Raw genomic sequence first — 12032 nt, 5'->3', positions numbered from 1 at the left:
TTAAAGATGTACAAATATTAGTAGACATTATGATTGTATGATGCAGTCCATAGCAAGTGTTGATCTAATAGAAAACATTACTAAAAAAACTAACAAGAACAAAAAAAACTCTAAACGTTATCTATATAGGTAAACTAATAAACAATGATCATAATTGTGGATTAATTACCAAACAAAGTAGCATCAAACAACTTTTTTGGGGTTTGTTTAAAAATACAAAATTTCAATTTGTATTGACATAACGGGACACTTGTTAAGAATGACAGCCGAATGACATATTGAAAGTTTCACTTGCAATATGTCAACCAGTCTCATTTAGCTTGTTACCAGTATACAAAATGTGTAATATTAATATCGAATGGCCTTGTATATATTAGGTCAACAATGCATAATTCCTGCAAATAAAATATTTCGTATTATATTTTTAATCTTTGTCATTGTTTTGATTACTCGGTTATCATCAACAGCTCTTGATCAATAAATATGCACATTAATAAGACCTAATTACTAGATACTCAGATTTAAGAAACATTTGTTTTTAAATCTAACTATTGTAGCTAATCATTCGAATTTTTGGTTGTATCTAACTTTTTTTTAACAGCGTGTGTGTATTATTTTTTTATACACACAAGAAAACATAGTAATTATGCAAAGAAGTATTGAATGCAAGGCTTAAACAATACTTTTAAACATTATGTAACTATACAGATGTTCTAGAAGCCAATGAAGTTTGATTGAAAAGTTCGTGTTGAACGCGATCTCAAAACTCGGAAGTCGAGAAACTCTCTGCTGATGATGTTTATCTAAGCTTTGGGCAGACGGCAACTTTTATTGTACAAAGAACTTGGAAGCAACACTTCTTCTTCTTTTCAAGATCTTTTTTATGAATATTTTTAATGTAATTATATTTAAAAATTATATACTGATTAGAATATAGTTGTTAATATCAATCGAGAGGGGGGTAACTAGTGTGTGTATTTAAACCCAAAAATGATTGAAGGATGAGAGTGTGTGAGATGCCTTGTGTAGCTTTGTTAAGATCAACCTTTCAGTTAGCTAGAACCATTTTATTGAAAGCCAATCATCTAGGACAGCTCGGTCCAGTTTCGAAACAAGCAACACGCCTTTTTCAGGACCGAACCGGTAACCTTTTGATTACCAGGTGAGCAGCATCATTATTGAGGTGCCCTGCTATATTATACATAGATTACATAGGAAAATTACCCATCATTTATAGAGTTAGGCTACTTTTTTTTAGGGAATTTCCCATATAGGGAATAAGCTATTCCCATAGTACTCATGGTAAAACATGGATCCGGGACCGAGTTACTTTGTCCTTTTGATGTCCCTAGAGGCCAAAAACACCATCTGTTATATGACTATATATGTAAATTCAATCAAGCGAATGGGAATTCGCTTAGTCTGCAGGTTTGCTGCGGCAGGGGTATTGTATTACATATGTTATAGATATTAAATTACTTTGATGATACAAAATTAAATCCTAAACTCCTTTATTACCAAATGCAAGTTTTAGGTTAATTACGTATCAGAACAGTTATAAAATGCACTTGTAATAATAAACACCAACTATGATACCAAATGCTTAGCATGGAGTTAAGCTTTCATCATAAACTATAAGCTGGGTTCTGCACTGTTCATTTAATAATAATCTTGGCTTGAAGAGGTATATTGCAATTAAATGAGCATCAGTGGTAATTGCTTTTACCCTCACATTAGACTGTTGAATTTATGACTGCAGAATTAAGCCATATTTATGAAATCAAAGTGATAATTTAGGTAATGGTGTAAACAAAAAATCATTTCACAGTTTTTTAAAGGGTTGTCCTTGAACCATATTCATTACATACGAGGAATGCATATCATTTTAAATTATTTTCAAATGCATTTGTTAAATTATTGAGACTGTCTAAGATATACATTTACGATTTCAAACATATGTTTGATATTTAAAACCGCCAAATATAACACAGAGACAAATTACAAAGCTCCCAAACCTGTTTCTAAAAAAATTACAAAAATAATAAGTTAAATTGGAAGCTTTTATTTTGAATCTACTTAAAACTTGAAATATGCAAGTAGTGTATTAAATCGGGTAAGAATACTAATGTCGAATAACATCTAAGGGAAACCAATAGAGTGTAATAGGTTCATGAAAACACCGTTATTCCAGACTGGGAAAAATCTTGTATATCGTTATATCGATGTGAATCACTTAAAAACCTTGGGTTCTCAGATAGATAAATTTAAATGTTCTACCAAGATGTAACTCGGTTTAAGAATTAATTAGGTTATTTCCATCAATATTTATTTAATCCAATTGGTTATAGGTTATAGTATTAACTTTTTAGCAAGTTAAAATAATTCGGTAATAGGTGACTGTAACTATAATTAATTTAAAGCCATCAATAGTTCCGTGCTAGTCTCACACTATTCCCCATACGTTTTCTTACTGTATTTCATATAACATAGCTAATACATATAACACGTATAAGTTAAAGGTATACAGTTAGTCTACCTAAGGTTGTAAACCCCCCTCCTTGCATATGTAAATTGAAATATATGATTATACATATATTTAACAAGTATTCAATATAAATACAATTACTATTGTATAGTACTTATAAATATTATAAGAAAAATCAAGACTTTAATCAATAGGATAGGAAATTACAAAATAAATTGTAAAACGTTAAATAACATTTGAGAAATATAAAATGAGTAGTTTTCATTTAATTTTATTAGTTAGTTTATTTGTTAGCATAAAATTACTCTTCTTATAGTGTGTCCATGTATATTTCAAACCTCCTATCCAAAATTAAATACATTACCATGATAAACGAATGTAACTAGGAATACAGTTGATTTATTAAAAAAGGTCTAGGAAACATAATTCATATCACAGGTATTACTACATAGTTTTTACCGTCTATAATAATTCTTTTGCAGGATTGGTGTTGCAAGTTTCTATAAATAGCTTTAAGATGGAGTACTGTACACATAGTGTTTACCATGGCAACATCAGTAGAGATATCTAGGTGTATTTACTGATGTCCTTGGGATTGCATTAGCCTATGACCTGGGTGTTGTGGAACGATTAAACTTTTCATTAATATTTTTTTAATCTACCAAATATCAAAGTTCATAATTATTTGTGACGTGTAAAATTGCCTTGTTGTTGAGTGGGGATTACCAGCATAGACAAAAATTGTAAATTAAATCACCTACGTAAAACTTAACTTAATTAACAATAGTAAAATATTATTTTAAACAATGTGAATTCTTATAAAATGAAGTAAAAACACATAGTTGCGTGGGTACTGCCGTATTCACTTACTATGTAAAAAGAGCGTCGAGCCTTCTCAAAATGATAATAAATATTCCATTTACATGTAATTTGTTCTTGAAAAAATACAGAAAATACACAATAATACAATGCTTTAATTTAAGTTTTCTTCTGACTCCTAGATACGTTCCCATGAGAAAGTAGTGTAACACTTGACAATGTGTTAAACTGATGTTTATACCCAGTGCCATCATACACAGTTTTTACACTTTACCTTTATAATTTTTTAAATATTTAACCGCCCCGGAACTTTTTCTACTGTATAATATTTTGAAACATTAATTCCTGTAAAGCAAACAAATCCACCAAAGGCTGTATTATTCCTGCAATTAAAGCTTTACGGTTCAAAGTAAGAGTCGACTAAATCCAATCATAACTGATGCTTCGTTTAATTGCGTACTACCTTTAAAGCCAAGCTTCCTATTAAATGCACTGTGCAGATTCCAGCTATTAATTCATTTAAGCACAATTATACGCAATAGGATTAGTCTCGTAGGTCAGTAGAATGTATGGGTTAAGTCCGGGTTTGTAACTTATAGCTTGGGCATACTTCATGATTTTTTAGAAGGGGAAAAATTGTCTTAAAATATCCAAACGCAATAAAGCTCAAAACTATTTTCAAGACACATTTTAAATAACACGGTTAGTATTGGAAAAAATAACTGAGTTTAATAATTCATAGACTATTATATGAAATATACATAATTAAATTATATTTCAAAGACTCTAATTTATAGTTCAAGATAAGGCGTAATAAATAGTATAGATGATTATGAAATTTTTTTAAATAAATGTGAAATAGAAAAAGAAATTCATGTTGCAATACCAGTTTTTTGTCCATCAGTAGAGTAGATAAAGATCTTCCGGAAGTTTCTCAACCTCCTATCTTCTAGGTCAAGATCATCGAAGTATATATACTTAGATGGTCAAATACTTTGATGGTCAAGATCTGCAAGAACTTTTCAACCAGCAGCTCTTTACTTAAAAGTAACTATAGATCTAACTATTCAATTAAACACTATTCAGTAGTCTAGGTTCATTAAAAATATGCATTAAATACAGGGTGGATAAAGTCCAGACCCCCCTCTAATATATTTATAAATAAATATACATAGATATCCTTTTTGGTAGTCATGCAATTTTAGCAGAAAGATTTATTTTATGATTTTAAAAATGTTTAATTTCCCCCAATAATAAGGGATTTTGTGAGCAACTCAAAATGTTCAAATGTAAACCTCCTTCAAGCGATTAGATTAGATGGGGGATTTTTATTCACCTCGTATATTAGGAAGATATGCGCATTTAACTAAAATAAGTCATGTGCACTGTATTTTCAAAGTAATGCATTCGAATGACAAAAATGCAGCTATCATTTTGTAAAGAATTGCTTTCACTTGTTTTCACAGTTTATCTTATTGAGTACCTCTAGGCCTGGTCTATTGTGAAACAAATCCCGGGCTAGAGCTCAGTCAAAAAATACTTATTTATATATTTTTGAACAATCAAATAATACAAGGTGACTGTTGACTGTTATCATTCCAGGTACAGCTTTGTGGATTGATAACCAGTACCAAACATATTACATATTAATAATCATTCCAGGTTTGTGGATTGATATGTTCAACTATTTTTCTACCGAAAATAAAATAAATATCAGAATACTCCAGTTTCTGTATTTGGTAAATAAATACTAGCTAAATAAGCTGTGAACAATTGCTGTGTAGATTTGTCTTGAAAAAAATCACCAACATTTTGGATAAATATTTTTAAAATCCACAAAGGATTGGGCAAAATAATCTCTAATTTAATTTACATTTAAGGTAATTTTTACATTAGCCTTAAGTGTATTATGACACTGTAAACATGAAAACTCAATAATATTATTTTTATTGTATTGTATAATAATTGTAAAAACCATTTTATGAATTGTAGTTTCAACAGTTAAAAGGCAAATATATTTTAAATGAAAGAGAGACAATGTTTATTAATGGATAAAATTAACGAACCAATCCAGTAGTCAGAATTGTCAAGGGTTGAAAATACTGAAATTTTTCAATAAGCTTTTGATGCAACTATTGAGATCACGAAACTCAATATAAAAGTTGTTTAACCTAATGCTTATAATTTAAAATTGTTTACATAGTGCATTTAGTACTCAAGCTGAACTGTTTCCTGTAGCTCCTAAAGGAATAAGATTGCAAATTTATGCCACAAAAAAAATTTAAAATTGCGTCTAAATTATCCCAAAAAGGTCAAACATTACGGGATGCTTTAAAAAACGTTTAAAGTTAGCCTCTATATTGGAAAGTTTCGTCTATACGTGACAATTTTTGAATTTATGTCGTTTGATGTATTTGAAAATGTGTTGAAATTCTCTTTTTAATGTTTTCTTGAAATATAATAGTTCGAGAGCTACCAATGGTGGCAATGTTATTTTTAAATTGGTGAGTCGGTAGCTCACTCGGGCGCGGGATGGATAATAGATTAAGGGAGTAGACAGTAGAGTAAGAGTAGAGTAGAGTAGACTAGAGAAGAGTAGAGTAGAGTAGGCTTGTCTACCCTTTTAACCAATGAATAAACTTCAAATCGACAACGACGTCATGGGTTTGGGTCCGGTTTTCTGTTGCTAAACTGTATCAGTCCAGCTCACCCTATTCAACCGGCTCGCCCCTTGCTTAGCTGGAAGCGATTAATGCACAGGTCCGAAGCCTATGTGTACGGACAATTGCATAGTTAATAGACACTACCAAAATCTTGTATGCAAAGTTTGGTTCAAGTGTTTAAATACGTTATGTTAAAACTGTTGTAAAAAAAGGTGCAGCTCATACAATAGGTACGTCACAGGGTAATACTTTACTGAGGAAAGTTACTAATACCTGTATCTTCTTCTTTTAAACAATTCTGTGGAGAACTACAGACAGGACAGAAACCTAACATAGCTGTATTTACTTACTGATTAGTTACATGGTTAAATTAGATGAGTATAAAGCGCATTTTATATTAAAAATTTTAAAACAAGCGTATTTACCATATTAATCCATTATAATTAATCCAAGAGATATAAATTATCGTTTACTTTCACTCGGAATATAATAAGGTTGTACAAAATTACTACCTAACGTATTGTAGTACTCCATAACTGCATAAAAAATTGTTTCTACAAAAAGTCTAAGACTTTGGAATTTGTTGAACATTTTATTTTTGTTTCTACGTACTTAAAATGTAAAGGCACCCTTATTTGATAATAGTTTACATAAAGGTGTATGGTTAACTCTTATGTTGAGTTTATGAATTAATATATCATGTTAATTACTCCAAGCTAAAGCTGTTTCAATATTTAGAGTTTAACCCATGAACAGTTGAAAACGTAAAAAAAAATAATTTTTACATTTCCAAACACTTTTAAAGAGGCATTATATTTCAATGAAAATATGTGTTATTTAGCATTATTTTTATTCTTACTATTGTTTACAAATTTAAGGTTTGGATTAGTACGATTCATCCAAAAATAATATGTATTATTGTAATGTAAAGCCCCTAGATAACTCCAATATTATAGTAACGTTTCTTATTTGTAGTAGGATAATTCGGAGACAGAAAGAGACAAACGCTTCTTTGTCCTATGTATAACTTTCACGCTGTGTTGCTCGGTCCCCCAACTGTCTTTGTCTCTCCCTCGCCACTCATTTAAGAGAAAGGGAGAGATAAGAGACCCAGATCTCAACTTTGCGCGTGGCGTAAAGGGACTTAGAACTTTCCTCAATGACCATTCAAACTTAGTTAAAGAACAGATATTGTTCTTTTCTGTACATTCTAAGCACTAACACGTGTCTACAAATGGATATATTAACATATATTAATATGTTATATTAATATATTAATTAGGAAGCTAACTTAAGGCCGGTAGCCAATTACAGAAAGCCTTTTTTTTAGGTTAGCGGCCTCTTTTAACCTTGCATTTGCCCGTCCACATAGACTAAGCGCCTGTGCGTGGATCGTTTACAGCAAAGCAAGGGGTGAGCCGGTACAGTACAAAGGTGAACTGTACTGATAAAATTTAGTGGCAGTGACCAGGATCCGAACCCACGACATCGCTGCCTTGGGCCTGAAGTCCACGACGCTACCGACTGAGCCACCGACTCACCAATACCTAGATACAAAAGTTACAACCAATATATATATACAAGCAACGCAGTCTTTGGTGGTGGTAGTCCTTGGAGACAGGGAGCGAAAATGAGTAGGCCTATACCTTATTGATTTGCCAAAACTAATTTCTTTGGAATGATCAAAAAATACATTAATGGTATTTTCGAATAACATGAGTATCAATACTCTTAGCTTAAAAATATATTATGAAATAATGTTTTGGCTGACTAAGTAACCACTTTAATGAGAATTATCAATGTAATACTATAATAAATGTTTATGCATTTTATTGAAAGTGTAAAATTTGAAAATGATTTTCATATATTTACATAGCGTAAATCTTTAAATTATATCAAATGAGTAATGAAGTCACATAGTTTGCAAAGTGAAAGAATCTTTGTTTTACACAGCAGAATCTAATTCACCTTTGGCAACCTGACGTTGTTTTATTAAAGCTTTGGACGTTGGTGATAATGACGTTGTTTGACGCGTGACCCTTCGTTGTTTTGTGAAACAAAAAACAAACTCAGTCACTCATGGAATTTGATTTAATTTGTGTCACATTTGTAAAAAAATTCAAAATGCAACTTTTTTTATAAACTAGCGTTTTTAATTCCTATCTTCTATACATGTATATACTTAATACAAGGTTTTTTTTTTGTTACATCCCTTTCCTAGGACAGCTGGAACTCAACAGTTTTAGGTTGAGGGCTCATTTTAAGGGCTAGGATCTAGTGGAGGGATTTATGGAGACTAGTAACGTTATATACATGATAGTAGTATTTATAATATTTATTTCTAGAGATTCCTTTCAATGATCCATTGTTGCTGAAAAACTTGCTTTACAGTGGTTTAAATATTAGTTGTAATTGAAGAGCTGACACTTTGAATGTTTAACCACATTAAAATTGTAAGCAAGGTACAAAACAATTTTTGAAAACTTATTTTAAATAGGCTATTCTTTTGATATTGTGATCAAATAAAACGAATAAATACATTTATTTTAACATAAATCACTCTTAATAGTGTACATCTAGAACAATAAAGTTATTTTACGAATAGTAATTTGTCACATAATATTCGTCTTAAGCAAACATAATCCATGAACAGTAAAAGGGGTTTGCATTGTTCCGCTTGCGTCAGAAACTATTTTGAATCAGGGTTGAAACATAACCAGGGGTAGTTTGGATAAAAAACATATGTATGTTACAGTTAACTATATATTCTTTTAATAAAATGCATACTTAACTTATTATTGAATAGCTATCAATTATTAACGTACATCCATTTGTTCTTTAATTAAATGGAAGACAAGCAAATTCTTTGAAATTTATACTTCAATATATCAAACTAACAATTTAACCAATCATGTTTATTGAATTTATCCATAATCATACAGAAAGAATATATGTTGTAAGAAAGGGGATTAACCCCGTACCCACGGTGCTCATCTATGCAGACACTCTGTTCACATTACACTTAGTCGACCAGTTGGTGTGAACAGAGTTGAACAGTAGCATGAGCATCGATTTAAAAATTCCTTTCCCAGCTGATGTGAGCTAGGCGATGACCGGTAGGGCTGACTTCCAAGAAACATCGTTAACCTATAAGCCACACACCCTATCGGTAATCAGCCAATGAGAAGGGCTAATGAAGAAGATGGAGGGGTCAGGAGTCTCGGAGCTGAAGGACCTGGAGAGGACAATCGAGAAGATCACCACGGGCCACCGGACCAAGAAGATCAGGAGTTTGGGAATGCGTGTATCGGTGCGTGTGCTTCTGGGACAATTTACAGTATGTAAAAACTAAAGTACATAACTTAAGTTTTGTCAAACATACAAGTCATGTAATTTGTCAGTAACAAATTTTTTTATATTTTCAATTGATTTTCTTTTCTTGTAAATTTAACGTTGTAAATTTAATTTATCTTATTATTGTTGTGTTTTGCTTTTTCATTTGCTTAACTTTTGTTGTTTTCCTAAATTTAAATTTTGTTCATTACACGATGAGTGACACCCTTAAGCAGTCTTATGTCTCATTAACCTAACACCTCTTCACTAAGCTAAGCGTGTGTATCATTTTAGGAAACTTAAACTTAAAGTGAGGCATGGGACTCGCAATGTATAGAAACTTAATTAATATTTTAAGAATAAACAGCTGGATTATACGCTTTTGCGTATGATTTAAAAGCTCGTTAACCTAACCTACCTTATATAAATAGCGCATCACACGGATCCACTGCAGGTTGAATAATTGATTCAATTACAGATTTAACAGTCTGACGTAAGGGTAAAAGCAATTAGAGTTGATGCTTGTTTTAATTGCATTACACCTCTTCAAGCCTAGAATATATTACAAGAACTGCATAGAATCCTAATTGTAAGCTATAAAAGGACAATCATGTATTATTGAATTTTGGAACTATTGAATGTTTAATTACTTGTTATTATTAAGCAGCAACGCAAATAATAGCCATCTACGTTTTTCAAAATGTTTGTGACAATAATTTTTATATTGATAATTTAATGTTAAAAAAATAATGTACCACTCAAATATGTAAAGGTATGCCAAGAATAAAAACTGTTCCTATTGCTTTAAATTACACTAAAGTATTTACAACGCCAGCAATACAACCTGCATGTTCGTTGATATAATTTCAGCAATATTCTAACCATTAATACGTTCCGTAAGTAAACAGCTAAACTTTGGAAAATGGTTCTATGGTGCAAAATAAAGATAAAGTCAACAATGAAGCTTTGAAAGAAAATGGCTTCGTCGTCCACCATTTTGTATCTTTTACACATTTTTTTTTATTTTTGTATTGTTTCAAATTATCTTGATGAGAATTTAATGTAAATAACTAAATTATTTTCAGATGTTTTAAATTAAAATAGCTGCCATTTAAATTTTTTTACATTGACCAAATTATTTTCTTTTTAATACCTCTTTAATACATACTAAGTTTCATAATGATCGGTTCGAACAATCGAAAAGTGTTTATTGTTTACATAAAAATAAAAAAATGACGGATATTTGGTTAACAAAGGGATATTAAAAAAAAATCCTTGAATTTTTTTACGTTTTGCCATAAAACCATTTCCCTGAGTTTGGCTGTTTACTTACGTGATACCCTGATTATTTAAGAGGTTGTCAGCGTCTTTTAATCTTGCGTTTTCTGGCCAAATTGGCATTAGGTCTGTGAATAAAAGAAAAAAAAATTGATTACATTACAAGAAATAAGAGGACAAATAATATTTTGGCCTGGTTTTGGAAGAGAACTTGGTCCTAGAAGAGCTTCAGTCGAGAGATTTTGGCTCCATGGACTGAAACAGTACGAAACAACATGACCCTATAGGAGGAGTAAGTTCCGATTACATACCTGGTTTATCAACCTTTAATCGTAATTTTTGTGAAACATCACACAAAAAGCCTACGATATCGTACTTAAGCTAATCTGTAGTCAATATTACTGGCAACTGAGCAACCGAATCTCTTCAACTCTATGAAAACATTTCAACATGAAAGTGAAAACGTTACTTTAGGTTTTAGGGATATTGATATTTGGTTCGAGTTTAAAACTGTGCTTTAAATGTAAAACAATGTAGGCCTATCCTAGCTATGTTGTTAATAAATGTTTCCGCTTGTTTAAAAAATCGTTTATTACAGACCGTCGACACATATTTTCAACTTCTGAGCGTTTGCAGTGGTATATCACACCAGACCTTTTATCAACCTCATTCTGATACAACTAAATATTCAATTAGCAGATGAAAAGTAAATAAAATAGTTAAATAAAATAAAATAGTAAATAAAATAGTAAGTAAAATAGTTTATTACAGACCGTCGACACATATTTACAACTTCTGAGCCTTTGAAGTGGTATATCACACCAGACCTTTTATCAACCTCATTCTGATACAACTAAATATTCAATTAGCTGATGAAAAGTAATTATGGTGGCCTAGTCAAAAATTACTTGTATTTTTTCGTTTGTAATACTGATTTATTTAATAAACATTCAAAAAAGATCTTTAAGTTGCTTGTAATTTTTATGCTGCCTATTGTTGGGAAAATTATAACGAAATTGAAAACGATTGAAAGTTTTAAAGTTTATACATTCTTTTATTCTTACACTATATAGATTGAAATAATCTTTTTTCAGTTTAGTTGCAAAACATGTATAAAGACTACGTAGTTTTTTTTATATTTCACCTAGCGTGGTTGTAACAGAAATTTGCAATGCTGCACTTTGTTTATAGATACCAGTTTCAACGATAGCTTCCAACTTCATGTGAGTGATTGACATGTATGAAGTGCAATCTGCAATACGTCATTCGACTGTCAGCCTTAACAAGGGTTGCGCCACGTCAGTTCATATTGGGACGGTTTTATTTCAAAACAAATCTGTCAAATTGCTTACATTATTATACATAGTTACGTTTTAACATTAAGATACAATTACACTGAGATTTATTTTAATATATAATATTTATAGACATCATATGGTTAACTTTCTTAGACG

The sequence above is a fragment of the Macrosteles quadrilineatus genome, unplaced genomic scaffold (assembly GCF_028750875.1).
Source record: "Macrosteles quadrilineatus isolate MER2022 unplaced genomic scaffold, UCM_ALF_1.0 Scaffold_2__2_contigs__length_208266976, whole genome shotgun sequence".
In the NCBI taxonomy this organism is placed as follows: domain Eukaryota; kingdom Metazoa; phylum Arthropoda; class Insecta; order Hemiptera; family Cicadellidae; genus Macrosteles; species Macrosteles quadrilineatus.
This window is presented reverse-complemented; position numbering follows the sequence as displayed.